Below are 17,207 nucleotides of genomic sequence, written 5' to 3'. Positions count from 1 at the left end.
GATGATGATAGTCCGGAAGTTTTCTATGAAAGTCATTTTGAAGAGCATGTCCATTCTTATTATAATAAGGACGTGGCACTCCTCAGACTTGGTGCCAGTTAATGAGCGAATTTTGGGATATTATCATCTGTTATAAATGAGCATAATCGGATTCTTAGAGATCACTGTGTCTCATCACTGATAATGAATGCGTATAAAACCTAATGCTTTATAAATTAGCTGCTTCTTGCCATTAAAAAGCAGATTATTATCATGTGCGTCTTCATTGATCATATTATATTAATGATGGTGAGTCAGAAAATGTGTCCTTTTATGAGACTAATGTTGTTCATTTATTTATTTTCGCCTTATAAAATCAGATAAAGTAATTAATAGTACAAATTCGAAATGGGGCAGTAGTGAAAACATCGAGTATTTACCGAGATCGAGCAAGAGCTTCACGCAGATTTCCTCATATTGTTCTACACTTATCACATTAGATTCGATTCCATTAACTCCATTGAAGTCTCAGGATGCGCTCGCGTTCAGATTTTATTTATCAAAACATTTCGGCAGCACATCGTGGGCGTAGTGGTTGGCCTACGGCTGATCTACGATAATTTCCTTCAAATCTCAAGCGTCTATCAAGTCGTCTCTCCTGAAGAGCTCCTGTAGTTCGGCCCAATCAATATAGAAGTGAAATGCTCGCTATTTGGCGGCTAAAAACGAGGGCATTATTGGACTTCGTTCGTATTTTCCAATGGCACACATTTCTTTATTAGTTCGTTTTGAACGAAGTAGATGAGGTAATACGCAGGCCTCAGCAGCGCTGCAACGCTTACCATTCGCGCTTATTTGGTTCTTTGAAAGCGATGTATTAGGCAGAACATTTCTTTACGATATTGTTAAGGTTCCAATTGCGGCTTCTATTTTATGGTTTGAGGGAGGAAGTGAGGCAGTTATCGGATATTGGCCCACTCCTGGGTAACTGAGAGTCGGGCAACCGACCCATTCACTAGTAGAAACATAGCTCTGTTCTCCACCTTAGCTGACTGTAGATATATTAGCTTTTGGCAGACATAAACCACGTGGTGGTATATGCGACCTGCCTGGCAAATTGAGTCTCGTAACTATACGGTGATCTCCAAAATTCTAGATCAAGGACTGTGAACCTTTCGTTCGTCGACAATTTTGCGTTAGAGACGAGCTTTTCGACGTCGTCCAATATCTTGGACGACTTCAAGAAGGATGGTCCGGAGAACCGATGGAGGTTTCTGAAATATTTTTCGATTACACATGGCTGAGGTATCACATTGCAGTGTATTACCATGGTCAAAGTCTGTGAAGTCAAACTGCAACGTTTTGTGAAGTAAATTACAAATTAGACTAAACGGTTCAGAACAATGATATCGTTTAATTTAGCAACGAATTCCATTTTAGCTTAGCAACGAATTAGAAGAGCAAAATGGAATGCACCAAGGGTAATATTTTACATGGGAATGGAGCATATCCTGCTCGAATCGCTTCATGCATAGCATGAAACGCTATTGTACACGAATTTAGAATAGAATTCTATCATTTAAATGAAAAGAATTGCATCATTTACAATGTGAGTGAGTTCCAAATTTTAAAAAAGAATTAATTTGCTTTAATTAAAAAAATGTATAAAAGTTGATGAGAATTTTCATTTTATTGATAAAATTTCAATCAATGGAAATCTTATAAAATACATTTACGAATTATACAAAAAATTCTCAAAAATAAGAAACTATACATTGTTTCTCGGATTATATTTTGATTCCTAACTAATGTAATTACCGCAATAAGGCAAAACGATGCTCGATAATGCATATGACAACCGATCAATTAAATAAATAGCTGTAGATCTATAGTGGCAAATCAATGGCCTGTCGTTAGCTGGTTACTAGCCACCTATAATTAACGAGTAGGACTGATAAAAAATAATCAAAATGACTGTGAGTGCAGAGATTATTCTGAGCAGAGATTATTTTTTAATTTTTTTCTGAGCAGAGATTATTTTTTTACCTTTTTTCTGAGCAGAGATAATTTTTTACCTTTTTTCTGAGCATAGATATTTTTTTACCTTTTTTCTGAGCAGAGATTATATTTTTACCTTTTTTCTGAGCAGAGATTCTTTTTTTATCTTTTTTCTGAGCAGAGATTATTATTTTTACCTTTTTTCTGAGCATAGATTATTTTTTTACCTTTTTCCTGAGCAGAGATTATATTTTTACCTTTTTTCTGAGCAGAGATTTTTTTACCTTTTTTCTGAGCAGAGATTATTTTTTTACCTTTTTTCTGAGCAGAGATTATTCGAGTTTTCCCATGAGCTCGGAACCATACGCGTGTAATTGTTTCAATGAATTATTTACCACCACATATTTCGATATTGATGGTGGCTATCATATTGTAACACAGATCCAATTGAAAATCAAAGCTTTCCATCGAACGAATTTCGGTGTCCAGGCTGAAAGTTTTTTGGCAAACCATTAAGAGCTTAATTTTTTTAAGTTGAAATCCTCGCGATTAGAATTCCTATTTAAAAGTATTTGGCTGAAACAACAATTAACTTGGTGCAAGCCACCACAATTCTCATCAGAGTATCGCGGAATATTCATTTTAAAAAAAATTGTCTAGTGCCTTACACCAAAGTTGTTTTTGTTGATTCAGAATCACGAGGAAAATGATTTTAATTTCAATATTTTTAATGGGAGAGATTTTAAACGTTGAAATTTAGCCAAGGTCTTAGCGGAAAATTAAAACAATTTTTAAAAAGGAATCTTCATGGAGTTAATTATATTGTTAAAAGCTCTTGACTATGTTAACAAGTTTTAAAAACTGTGTCGAAAAAATGTTTTACCAGGTGATAGGGACAATTTTCCAAACCTTTTGCATCTATGGTTCAAAAACATTGCGGAAAGCACCAGATTGAAATGAATAGAAATGGGTCTGCACGCCGGCGCTGAATTATTCAACAAAATTTGCAAGAAATGTGCTTCATAAATGACGAAAGTTTGTGAGTCTCGAGCTGTGATTTTTTGTGGGTGGGGAGCGGGCGCTTAGGAGCTAAATTTCTTGTGCTACTAGAATCCAGTTACCGCGTATGGTGCAAATTTCGCGTATGATGAGAATTAGGATCACTGTATATTCGATCACGGCATTGGTTTCAACATATAAGAAATAGTTTTTTGTTACACACAAAAGTTGGAGAGCCTGCCTCACGGACTCTTAAACATTTTGATTTTAGAGTAGTTCAGTATTAATATTAATATTGTCTTGAAAGATTTCTTTGGCTACTTAGCCATTTCATACCCGCAACCGTCAGCGTTGAGACTGAGAAGCAGTTTAGGATTTCATTGTCTAAATGTATTAAACTTCCTACATAAGTTATTTGAAGAATGAAACATTATTATATCCTACCATATTATTTTAAAGTATCGTTCGAATATATGTAGTCTGAAATATCTTATGTCAAATGACCCAAACTTGATCACTGGAGAGTTTGATAAGCTTTATCGGAACGAGAAGAAACTTATAAATTTTATATGATCATCATATACTGATTGATAGATATTTACATCCTAATTATTAAAGCGCTTTTGTATAATATGATTAAAGTTGACTGATGTTATGAAGCAGCTCATATTACAAGTTATAACAATTTTCAGGTAACGTGCGTTAAATATATTAGCAGTTTCGTCTCGTGGGAAGTCTCATTATAAATTAATGAGAACAGAATTCACAATATTCTAGTGTTTCACCTATTGTGGTTCCCGCAGCTTGCAATAAAGTGAATCCAATATCGTGCGCATGTGAAGCGTATTTTCTGAACACCTTCGAGTGTTGACGATGCGACAATAGCTTTATACATCCATCACAATTTCAGCCTTGCAGTCATGAGAAGAAACGGCTATAAACACAGAAAAATCCAATCCAGTGAATATAAGATTATAGATCTGCTCTCAAAATCAAGAAAAAAACATAGATCCATGTTAAATATTCAGTTTAATATTGATTATTGTCCCTTCCTCTTGACACTAACAATAATACATAATACTCTAATAAAGTGAGAAATGTTTTTGAAAATAATTTTGTATGCAGAAAATAACACAATATGTACTTAAAATTACTTAAAATTTAAAAGGGAATTTATCTCTCTCCTTATTAGCCATATGTTTTATAAGAGTATCTATGCAAGAGCGAGAGTACACTGTATAATTTTACGCACCACAAAAATATCTCTCTGTGACAATATCAAAAAATATTATCACAAAAAATAGTAAATCTTAGAAAATATAACTCAGTACTCACTGCAGTGAGTGATAGAGAGCGCATTTTCTCGTCGACGAAAACTTGAGGTCACGGACGGACGGACGGACGGACAGACAGACAGACAGTCGGACATGGCGAGCACAATAGTACGTTTTTTCCATAAATGAGAAAATGCGCTAAAAATACGACGACAAATGAATTAAATAACTATAATTATAAATATATAAATATAATAATAAATAAATAAATAATGCAGCCTCTCATATTGTAAGATCAAAAAGAAAAAAAAAACTCAGTACTCACTGTAGTGAGTGACAGAGAGCGCATTTTCTCGTCGACGAAAACTTGAGGTACGGACGGACGGACACACGGACGGACAGACGGACATGGCGAGCACAATAGTGCATTTTTTCCATAAATGAGAAAATGCGCTGAAAATTAAAAACAAGTGTGGGCCAAATCACTTGTTCCGAGCCAAGCCAACTCATTTATTTTTCGATCAGGAACAAAATGAAGGAAAAACTTCACTGCCAATTCGTGTGGCAGGTTTTTATCACAGAAACGCAGTGCGTCTTTCTCAAGGCTTCGAAGACAGCTCCCTGGAACCGTTAATCAAAATTCCCGCAAAAATTCCATATTTCATCGTCAAAAAGAACTTCTTCCATTCATCGTAGCTTCTTACTTCGGTGCACGGCTCTTTTCACCATAGGGTGGTTTAAGAATTTTAATGCCTATCGTTAGTTTTCCTTTTATAATGCCTAATATTTTCAATATTAGGCATTGATCATCATTCAAAATTGATGATATCTGGTATGTACTATTCTTTGGGTCAATCAACATTCTCTGATTTAATCTTAAATGAGACATTTTAAAGAACTACAAACGCTTTGAAATAATTTCTCAAATTCATTTTTCGTTTTGATCATTGATGGGTCTGTCAATAAATTTTTAAATTTCAAAAAAATTAAATAGGCCAAAAATCTAGAAGTAAATTTCCGCTAAACAATTTCTGCTAACAATTAAATACCTTAATAATCCAATTAAATAGACGTAAAATATTATTTAAATAAATGCAGGAATAGTACGATGATATAAAAAACTAATATTTGCTAATAAGTTGAAATATTTGAAAAATATAATAAAATAATGGGCAATTGACTTATAGCTCCGCCTATGCCCTTGACCAGGCACTAATTTCATATGAATTTCTATTCCGCGGGGAACTCGTTGTATGTACGAGCTCTCTCGATGACGCTGCCTTCGTCGCCTAAATTTCTGAGACAATAAGTTGCTATTTACGAAGAATATTATTACACGTATCAATGCAACTTAAAAGAAGTGGTACAAAGGATACAATATTTGCAAATGGGAAATGATATAAATTTTGAAGTACTTCTAACGACTGCCAAGAAATATTATGTGTTAGCTGACGTTTAACTTGTTCATCAAGTTTTAATCAGCATTGGGTTTATGAATTATTGTCTAGTGACGCAACATGTATAAAAAATCAGAGTTGAGGCGCGGCAATCTAAGCTTGATGGCGGTAACAGAAAATTTCTAAAGAAACTTTCCCGCAAGTTTAACTTCGTTCAGATGTTTATTAGGAGAGAATATTTAATAGTCAATTTATAAGAACGGTCTCGTTAAAAATTGTTGAAGAACATGAACATTTTATAAAATAGTTTGGAATAATTTGATGTTTGTTAGCGTAAAATAAACTGAAATTGAAACATTCTTGGGAAAGATTAGATGGCAAATTTGACTTCCTTTTTTAAAAAAGTTACGTAAGGCAAGGTAATGCTGAAGAAGCTGATTTTACTGAATAATAAAGTGAATTAAATGATTGTGGAATACAAAATATTAATTTAAGCAGCATAAATAGCACAAGATTTCTAACGAATGACCTGATACCAAAATATGTAGCATCAATTATGATTTGGATGATCAAATGGTTAGATTCGTAAATTTTTAGTTCACCAGAAAAGTTTTCCAGCGCCTGATTTTACACCTAATCACCTCTCACTTATTCGAGGAGCGAAGAGTTCCACAAAATATAGCTCATTAAGCCGTTGATTGCAAATAGCCCGCATTCTTTCCAGACTGAACTTCAGAATTTCCCAGCTTATACCGGAAATTATTTGCTGATTGTTCGACGAGAGAAAAAAAAGAAAAGTTAGTAGCATGATGATGGTGTAAACTACGCTAATAAGCCATTGTGTGCCGGGCAGCACAAAATCGTTAATTTTCTCACTGTAAAACTGGATAGAAAAATACTCGGATTGAGGAATTTTTCTTACGCAGCAATAAAAAAATTGTACGTGTACTGGAAGTAGGTAATTTCGTTTCATTTAAAACGCATCGACTGTTGATGTGGATCACACCACGAGATATGATAACAGGAAACATTTTTACGTTTTAGACGTTCCTGCTTGCAACCATCCATTGAAACCATACATAATGATGAGGTCGGTAAAACGCCTCCTAAACTAGTGTACTATAGATAATAACAATCATCCTGACGCGAATAGAATTTCATATTGATAAATTATGTACAGTTTATCATTCGAATGAATCTGTATCTAACCTGCTTAGTTTACCAATAACAGCTACATACACATACATGTGCAGAACATTGAATGGAAAGTTGCGTTGGATGTCTGGTTGGCATTTGCGCGATGTCGGCAATTCATTGTATTGCGCCAGTATCATGCAAAACTGTTACCCTGCTTCTGCTGGCAGGAAATTGTTGATCAATCAGTCGGATCAATCAATCGGAGATCAAGTTCATCAATCATTCGGAGAGCGTTTCGGTGCGGCGTTTTATAGCGTGTCACAGCAATGGAGTGATAGGATTAAGTCCCTTCACTTCGACTTGAACATCCTACCAATTTGCGCGGTGGCAGAGAATTCTAACGAGCTCCATTCATGCATCGGCACCGCATGACATCGACTGATTTATAGTTTGCAGAAAAACTAGGATTTTTACGTAAGTGGTTTCTTCTATACCGGAATGGACAGCTGGATATCGAGAGGATAAACAGAATGGTGTCCTGATGCTCATAGAAATGCAGTACGTTATGGCTGCGTGAAATAATTGGAGAATACCTTGACAATAAAATTAAATGAAGATAAAGCTCCTAATCTGCACAATAAAATCCATGCATGCATTATATACAAATGAATAATAATAATAATAAATGAAAACTCGGATTGGTAGCTCAAAATAGGAAAAAGTTTTTTGATTATTATATATAAATATAAATTTTTTGATTATTCGTATGAATGATCGGCCAATGAACAGTCGTATTGTGCGTCCTTTTCATTTGCAGGGATAATACAAAACTACGAACTAAATTTTCAGGGATAATACAAAACTACGAACAAAACAACGAAAAATACCGCTAAAATAATATTGCTTCAAGTTTCAGTTAATTTCTTCCCCTACGAACCATCAATGCAATTCCTGGACGTTTCGGGGGCGGAAAAATGAAGCTCTTCATCTGATTGAATTTTCGACGGACGAAACAGTTGATCGTGAACAAGACAATCGCCTGCACTGACCATTCATTTCAACTTGACTGGAATTCAATCGGCAGCAGATGGGAATTGATGATCGATGCATATATGGAGATCATCTTGATTAAAAGCCAACTAAAATTGCTGAGAATAGAATAAAATTCTTGCACTCTTCAGTAAGGTTTTGTAATATTCTTAAGTTAACGCGTTTACAGCAAATACAGTACTTAAAAAGTTGGGAATACATATACTGAATACCTACAACATTTTTATAATAAAAACTGGACAGTGCAATCTATTCCATCATGGATTGAAACAAATGCTTTAGAATGTGTATGAACACAATAATAGAAGGCATGGGGGAGCATTAATATAAGAAGTGCGAGGCTTAGAATTGAATCTCGATTCTGGGATCACGGGCCTGCAGCTGAGCAGATGCGATGGAAGGAAACATCCAGTTTATGTCCGTACTATAAACATTTAACCCATTACGTTAAAAAAATGTCAAACATTAATTACTACTCTGACATCAGAAGAGAATTTTTAATGGTCCCAAATACATATGCTTGCCTTGGTTCGAATTATATAACGTTTGGAAACAAACTGGAAGCCTACCGAGCGAAAAAATTTGTTTTAGTGGCGTGTTCTGAGATTTACACTATTGACCATTATAACGGCTTTAATTTAATTTTTAATTTGAGACATTCCTATGGAGATATATGACCTGAATTTAGTTCAACACTGGTCTTATGTTAGGTAGGGAATTGTTTGATAGACAATTTGACAGGTGAATTTGCCATCAAGTAATATTATTAATCATCGGGTATACATTAAACAACTTTTGGTGGCATTGAATATCTGCATGGTATATTTCCTTATTGTGCGGATATCATTGATGCAATTTCAAGACGAAATATATCTACATTTATCACAATATCTGGAGAAGTTTCAATTTATAGCGCATTTTCTCATTTATGGGAAAAATTCCCTATTGTGCTCGTCATGTCCGTCCGTCCGTCTGTCCGTGACTTCGTGTTTTGGTCGACGAGAAAATGCTCTCTGTCACTCACTGCAGTGAGCACTGAGTTATATTTTTGTATTATGGATATTTGACAATTTATAGAAAAGAAGATATAAGTTGGCGGGTGCTGCAGTAGGAACGTTTTTTGAACACTTGCTAGATTTTAACTTATTTGCATTGCCGTTCATCCAATCGGCATTAGGAGAATGCAAGCAAAAATTTTGTTACCTTCTAGTGCATATCTATGAATTCAGTTGTAGTAACGGTAGCAATGATTTCGATCTAGGAAGCAAATATATTCTTAATTTTATATTTCATCAATCACTTTCTTTCCTGACCATATTCTACAGACATTCGCTCCGGCATGATTCCACTTCCATCCTTCATCATACGTCGGGAAGAAACAAAAATTACCTTGAGCGAATTAAGCATTGAAAATGTTTGTCTTACAATCGGTTCTGAATTGATAAATAACGCAAACAGTGCCTATTTCTTTTTAATCCTATCCAAATTTCTCTCGGTGGAGTATAGGAGATTTGACACGATCGAAGCAATCTTCAGGCTTATTGAAATGGTTAAAATATTTAAAATTCGCAATACATAGTGCGAATTCGAAGGAACATTGTCATGTAATGATGCACGAGTTGGCATCTGGCGGATGAATTAATAACTCGAACTAAAATGGAAGACGTGAGGTGCTTTTTGCGTGGTCAACGGTTATGGACAGGGCATAATTTAATCCCGCTGCAAGGTTTCCGCTTTATCGGGAAAACTCATGGTACCCATCTGATAGCTCCTTTCCCTCTCCCTAACTCAAATTGAACAAAGTTGATGACTAAGGTTTTCGGTCACGACGATTCTTTGGGACTGAGTGACAATAAACGATAATGGAATGTAAATAGAAATTAGTCATTTCTAAGCCACACATACAGCAAACATATTTCAAGAGTTTTTGATACAATAATGGAATAAATTATTAATATCTCTGAGAAGCAATAGATACGCTCGACTGGCCTTGGTAGCGCCCGGAGCTAAGCGAACCGTTTTAATTCTATGCATGAAAAATCTAAGTGTTCTTTCAGGCTCCGTTTCTCTTTAAAAAAAAACCCTGCATACATTAAGACGCTGATTACATCGCAGCGCTCTTCTCGAACTTGGCTCGAGCTAATTTCTGTTCGCGAGAAACCCTCTTTATTGACTCGCCTCTCAGAAAGTCGCAAATGCGCCCTTGAAACGCGCCCTCTACAGCCGTTGCCACACCGTTGTTTTCTGGCAAACATTGGCGTTCAAAAATGCGCTTGTTTTAAGAATTGGTGTCTAAAGTTACTCTGACACGGATGGATGTGTCAAGTTTGGTTGCTCTTATTAAAAAATTCACACAGCGTTGCAAAACCTAATGAAAATGTATGATGATAATCGGCTTTCGTGAATGCATTCAAGCAGCATCAATCACTGGCACTTCGTTTATACATATTCTGAAATGAGTTACAGGCACATTTCTTAGTACATAATTCAGCACACGCAGTGAATATGCACTCTAGAAATAGTTAAGTGGTGTTGATAGAATTAAATAGTTTATTGTATTGACATTCATCTCTTTTTACTGTCGTAAAATTAGTTCTAACATATAAGCGAAACCCTCCTCTTCTCCTAATGGCCAATTTTTCAAAAGATCCCTTTCACATCGCTTTATTTATTATCTCTGAGACTTTCATCCTTTTCGAAAAGGTGCCTGCACATTAAACATGATAAATACCAAGGGACGTAAATATTTCTTTGAATGAATATTATTAACTAGAAAACTGCTGAATATGTCAGTCGAGCTTACGGTCTTTCGCAGTCAGCTGCGTTGGTCCCAACTTGTAAGCAAAGTTGATTTCCCTCGGGAAAAATTTGTGACTCCGGACTTTCATGACTTGGAAATTTCGTGTCCGGGCGCACTCATCCGCATCACGCAAACTTTGGATGCGTGCAATCAACAAGTGTGCGAGGCATGATTTTATTGAGAACCGCATATAAAATTTACGAGAAGCATAGCAAAAGAAATAAAAAAGATATGAACAACTCAACATTTACTAGTAATTTGTTTTGGCAAGTCTTTTTCAAGCTGGTCTCATTCACAAATATAGGAAAATATGCCTACTAAAATAATTACTACGATGTCAGGTGTTATTCAACTAATGATCTACAGCGTAGATTAATTCGATACATTTTCCGTTACTTCTTGACCTTTTCATGACAACTTTTTTGTACTAACAATATTTCACTAAAAATATTTTAGCAAGCTAAATTTCTTACCTTCACAATTATGTACGATAAATTTTTTTTATGTGATCTTCGGCATCATAATCGACAAAAATGAGATTTGTACACACAGTTTGGAATGCCGTTTAGTTATGAAAATAAAGCCTCAATACTTTGAGTCGTGCGAGACATTCAGTCAGAAATCAAATCTTTGCTCGAATCGTTCTTCTGTTGGAAGTACTTCGATTTGATATGTACGGTAATCAGATATATATGTTAACATGCAAATATTGAAAAAGTCAATGTAATACTGAGATATACAAGATATTTTCTTTTAAAATCAATTTCTGAACGAGGCACTGGAAGACCTACCTCTGCAAGACAGATATTGACATTTCTGAAAAAGACAACATTTCTTACCGACGATGGGGGCATTTCTGGATGCTGAACTTTGCCGTTGCAATAGCAAAACTTGGTCTCTTTTTTGCAGCTCTTGGAGCTTCAGAGCACTCCCCAAAACACCAAGATTTTCAACGGAAATGCTTCGAAGAGCATACAAGCAGTATTTCTGTTAAGATGACAAAATACAAAAAAACTGGCAACCGAACTTTAATTTTTCGTGGGTAAAATAATTGAGAATTTTTATTTGTATTTGCTTATTTGTAAAATGCAGTGCTGTGAAATTCGTCGCAGTCAGCTTTAAAATATGGATAAATTTATGTAAAAATTAATTACTTTTTTCATAAAAAAGCAAAAACTTCTGCATTTTTTACATTTGTTCCGTAACACTTTTCTTAGACACACACTGAATAAGACTTGTTAGCACAACATCAATATTTTATATTTAATTATCAAATACAATCTCCTATCAGAATTAAAATTTGCGTCGTTTTTAAACGATGAGATTCTGCAAGCTTTACTACAACAGTTGAGATATTAACTCTTTTTATGTTGTTAACCAAATTGTATTGCATTTGATCGACTTGGTTCTTCCCTGTGAGGAGCTTCGAACTCGCCTCGAACAATGCCAAGAGATACATTGAAGACGACCCTTCGAAGTATTCGTAACCCAGCTGAACTTAACTTAATTAACTCGCACTCGATGATTTTTAGTGATTATTATAGCCAGAATTGTCGTCGCTTCGTACTTGGGAGCGTGAAGGCTTTAAAGACATAGCAAGTTGGCAGATCTTCATCAAGCTTCCTACATATCTTAAGATTTACTCGCCTCAACTGACAGACGCCAATGGGGTTAATTTGTCGGACTTTCAAGCAGAGAAAAATGTAATGAGGCAATTAAGTTGATCACGATCGCTCACTTCTACTCAGCATGCAATGTGACAACTGCTAATATGCTTATCGTCTTATTCCAGCCGAGGTCATGTGTGATTCGATGTCACCGGCCTAATGCTACTGCTGCCAAAGAGACTGGGAAATTATCAAATAAAATCCTATAATATTTCTTTTATTATATTGTATTAACAAATACCATATACTTTCGATGCTTATAAGTTGCAGCCTGGGCCAATACTTTCAAAAAAAGTTAAGAGATCGTAAGTTCATCAGCCTATCATTGACGGCCTTTTGAGCAATATTCACCAATTATAGACAAGAAAATAGAGCGTAAGGACTTAAGTTCACTTAGCGAGTTTTGAAAGTATGGCCCCTGATCACTATCCGAGTGCACACTAACCGTACGTAAAATTTGCAGAGTTGAATTATGTTAATGTTCATGTTTAAAGGTTCGTTAACAATGAAAAAAACATCATGCTAGACTTCAACAACATTACAATGTTGCTCTGAGATCGCTACAACAACAGCAAACTCTGAAAAGAACACATCTGTTCAACTGTGAGCGGCGACCACAATGTTGTTTTTTCGACAGCCAGAATGTCTAAAGTTTGACCAAACGATATTGTTAGCCTTTGAGCTCTAAGATAAAAGTTTATTGACAGCAAACGTAATGTAACGAAATTCTTTCGGGACATTATAGCCCGAGTATGAGAGACATTATACCAAAGTGATTACTGATTATATTTAAGAAGCTCTACTATCAGATTCTTCTGTAGTTTCATGCAAGTCGATTCTTCCCAAGAGAAAAGAAAGAGGGCATTTATGCCAATTTTTTAGTGATGTGAAAGGTTTTTTCTTATTTCAAATTTTGTGCCATATTGCTTCTTTCGCTTCTTTCATTTTTTATTTCACTGAAATAGTCATCGTCATCTGCAATGTACATTTACATCATTTCGTCATTCGAAACGATGCATTTTCAGTCGTCTTGAAAAAAGTTTCCTCTACCTTATTGATTCAAATTCTTCATTCAAGTCATTCATATTATGAGACTTTTAAACTTTTTATGCATTCTAGTTCACTACGAGGCACCATTATTCTACGAGGCACATTATTTCAGTGTGATCGTTTTATACGCATGTTTCACTGACTTCATTTTCCAAGACTTAAAACCGAATAAATAAAAACTTTGTCTATTAATGCTTGTTTATTTTTAAAATTGTGTATTTTGTACTTAATGTTTTTTTAAAACATTCAGTTGGTTAAGTAAAGCTTGCATGCCGAAATGAAACCGAAATGCATATTTTTATTCTATATAAGTATGTAGATCATTCTAAATGTGGATCAATCTAAATATAGGCCGAAAACGAGTCGGCCAAACGACGGGGACAAAGTTGTACATGAACGCGTAAAGATCGCACGGCTCAGTGGAGAGAAAGCAACGACTTGACTGAGATCGCAGGCACAAGTCACATAGCAAAACGTGGGTGGACGCATGGTTGAATAATTAATATGTATTAATTCAACACGTGGGTGGACGTGACTGGAGGAACGTGGCAGCGGCGGTGGCAGCGCCGGGACTTATCAAGCTGGTGGACTGCAGCGGTAGATCTCTTGAAGCCTGTTCTCGGGGATCGCCCTCTCGGAGCAGGTATTTTGCCATATTTTTCGATCGAGGCAAAACACAATCCAAGATGCGGGAAGAAGACTAATGGCGGATCACAGTACCGGGAATGATCTATTGAGGTTAGTCCTTAATTGTCAACAACCCTCACCCTCGAGTGAACTAGTCGACGTTCACTTTAAATTCTACTACGTCGAGTAACACTTTAAAAATGCGCCACCAGTAATTCTAAGAATTTCACGCTGCTATATAAATCGTAGCGGAGGTGTGAAATACGCCTTTCCATGATGCTTATTATATGGATGTCCTTGAATCAAAATGATTCAGTCGTCCGTGCGATCAGAACTTAAGGCATAGTGATGAAAAATTCCAACCATTTCTAAACCAATAATTTCATTTGAGCAACCGACCGAATGTACGTTAACGATTCTTATATTCTCCGCTGTACCGATGATCGAAATAACTTTTCTTTGAAGACAGTTACCTTTTAATGTTTGAACTATTTGGCTATAATTTTATATTAATGCGCACGTGGCACGTAATTTGCACGATTTTGAGCCATTAATGACAAGTTCAACTCGAAAAATACAATTTCAATTACGACTCATTTCATTTCCAGTACACGATCAGCCAATCATTTATTGTCATTTATCAGTAACTTTGATTCGCCATCGACTAAACTATTTATCTTCTATTGCCTCAACTTTCACCCATATCTGCCACTTACTCATTCATCCTCAGTGTCTCCCTAAATATAAATGGATGGATCTTCGATTGCTGTACCACAGCAAGAATGATATTTTATTTCCGCACAATATAGAAACTTCTCAAAGGAATCGCACTTCTTCGATGAATGATTTTGCCCGAGGGGCGCCTCTAGTGCCTTCGAGTGCCAATTTGAGCTCATCATGAGGCGTCTAAAATCGTGAGAGGGACCGAATCTATGCGTCAAGATTGCCGTAGAAAATAAATCGAGATTTTTGTTGCAATTTTCGGGATGGGCGGAAACGAGACTTCAAATATCGCAAGTTTTCGGCGACGGGCAAAAAATTTTGTTGCTGTTTTTTCGTGAATTTTACAGCAAGGCAGTGAGTCTAACGAAAGCATACCAAAATTACTTCGAAGTTATAATATATTCTGTAGACACTAATGAGGATGAAAGTTTATTCTCGGAGACTTCATTTTATGTAAAAAAGTAAAAAAACGAGAAAGCCATGAAATGGGAGATATATAATCACCATCGTGATAATTCGGTGGCAAATACTGAAATAAAATGTATTTTAGAGCAAAATTTTATTTCGCATCTCCTCCAGCAAAAGAAAAGAAATGCATGCAGACGACAAACAATGTCAACGTTTTCATTCACAAAAATCCATTAGAAAACAAGAGAAAACTAGTAATTTAACAGAACTTTAAGTCATAGAACATCTAATAAATAGCATTCATTTAACATGATAGCTGAGCCATTCTCATCTATCATATAGTCAAATCCCATCCATTGTCAAATAGTCAATAGTTTATAGGCAAATCCCACCCTCCTAGCCTATTTCTTCCATCTATTTCTTCTATTTCAAAGGTAATTTTTAGAGTTAAATTTTTATAAAGCACCTACAAACATTAGCTCTGAAAATCACAACAGATATTTTGTATGTACATGGTTGTGACCTGTATCCATTCGCTATATAAAATAGTTATTAAAAAAGAGAGCCCATCGCTTAATTTCTTCGATACAATATCGGAGAATCATTTGAATATAACAGCAATTGGTTCCGGCTCTCGGTTTCAGAGAATAACCGTACCCGTAGCATCATCTTTACATTTCAATAAATCGAATTCTCCTAGATAATCTTCTGGCATTGAAGTTGTAGTTTGTCTAGAATAGTTGGGCATTCCTAACTGTTCAAGTTCGGAGCAGCTGATTGCATAAAACAGAATTCACAAAAGCAATTATACTCTTGAATGGTTGCAGTGAAATGAAGACATGTGTTCTATTGCGCGCTGCTCGACTTTCCTAGTAGGCAACCACAATCGGCCGGCAATTTATATTTAAAAAAGAAACTTATGAAGCACTTAAACTAACTGAACAATCAATGAATTCGAAATCAATAATGTTTGTTTTACGTTATGAATCATAAATATAATTGAATCTCTATCTAAGATAGAAATGATGTGCTTTTTACACCATGAATCATGTAGATTGTTAGTACTCCAGATCCAACATTTTGCAATGTTCCTTAATTGTGAACCCTGTACCATATCAGTAATTGAAGCGTGCAAATTTGAATCAATTGAAAGAAGTTGCTATTAAGCCCGATGAAAAAGTTTGCTTCTAAGGCTTTGCTTCGAAACATACAGTATCTACATCAACAATACTGAAAATTTAATTTGAAATAAATTGTCACCAGCACTCATCACACTGTCAAAGGCAATTTCACAAATAAAATGTAATGAAATTTTCCGGTAATTTTATTGGCTTTTAAATTTTTGGTTATTCGTGATTTCAGCGATTTTTCGATTATAAAACGTCATTTTTCAAGTACACACACTTTATATTTGCGAGATCAGATGTATAGTACAAACGAACGGCTAATCTGACACTACTGGAGTTCATTCAGAATTTTTATCGTGCTAAAGCGAATGAAGTCAATGAAGTGAATGAAAGTCAACTTGAAGTGTAATAAAGTGGATGAAGTCAACATGAAGTGTAATAAAGTGAATGAAGTTAACATGAAGTGTAACAAAGTGAATGAAGTCAACATGAAGTTCAAGTACTAAAGTGAATGAAGTCAACATGAAGTTCAAGTCAACAGATTAAATATTTGACAAGGCCATGCATAAGAGTTAACAGCAGCAAAATAAAGTTCCCGGCAAAGTTCATTTATTTGTCAATTGCGTACGTAACATTCAGAATCATGTTCCGATCGCAGCAACCTACCACGCGTTGCAATGTTTCAATGCCTAAATAAGGCCTGAAACAGCCGTCCTACCCCAACATGAGAAGCTTTACCCTAAACTATTTTGTACGATGTTTCGCCGCATCTGCTCGGGACTCAAGAACTTTTTTTTAACAGCGCTTGTCGATGTTTTTCGGGAATTGAGTTCCTCTTGAGTTTAGGTTCTCGCCTGAGCGGCCTTAATGTTCTGCTAAGAATTCCTAATTTGCGAAAGTGCCAGAAATGTTTTAAGAAAAAAGAGGAATGCTTACTGTGCTTAATTACTCATGCTGAACATTTACGTCGA

This window comes from Hyalella azteca, unplaced genomic scaffold, assembly GCF_000764305.2.
Source record: "Hyalella azteca isolate HAZT.00-mixed unplaced genomic scaffold, Hazt_2.0.2 contig10650, whole genome shotgun sequence".
Lineage (NCBI taxonomy): Eukaryota > Metazoa > Arthropoda > Malacostraca > Amphipoda > Hyalellidae > Hyalella > Hyalella azteca.
This window is presented reverse-complemented; position numbering follows the sequence as displayed.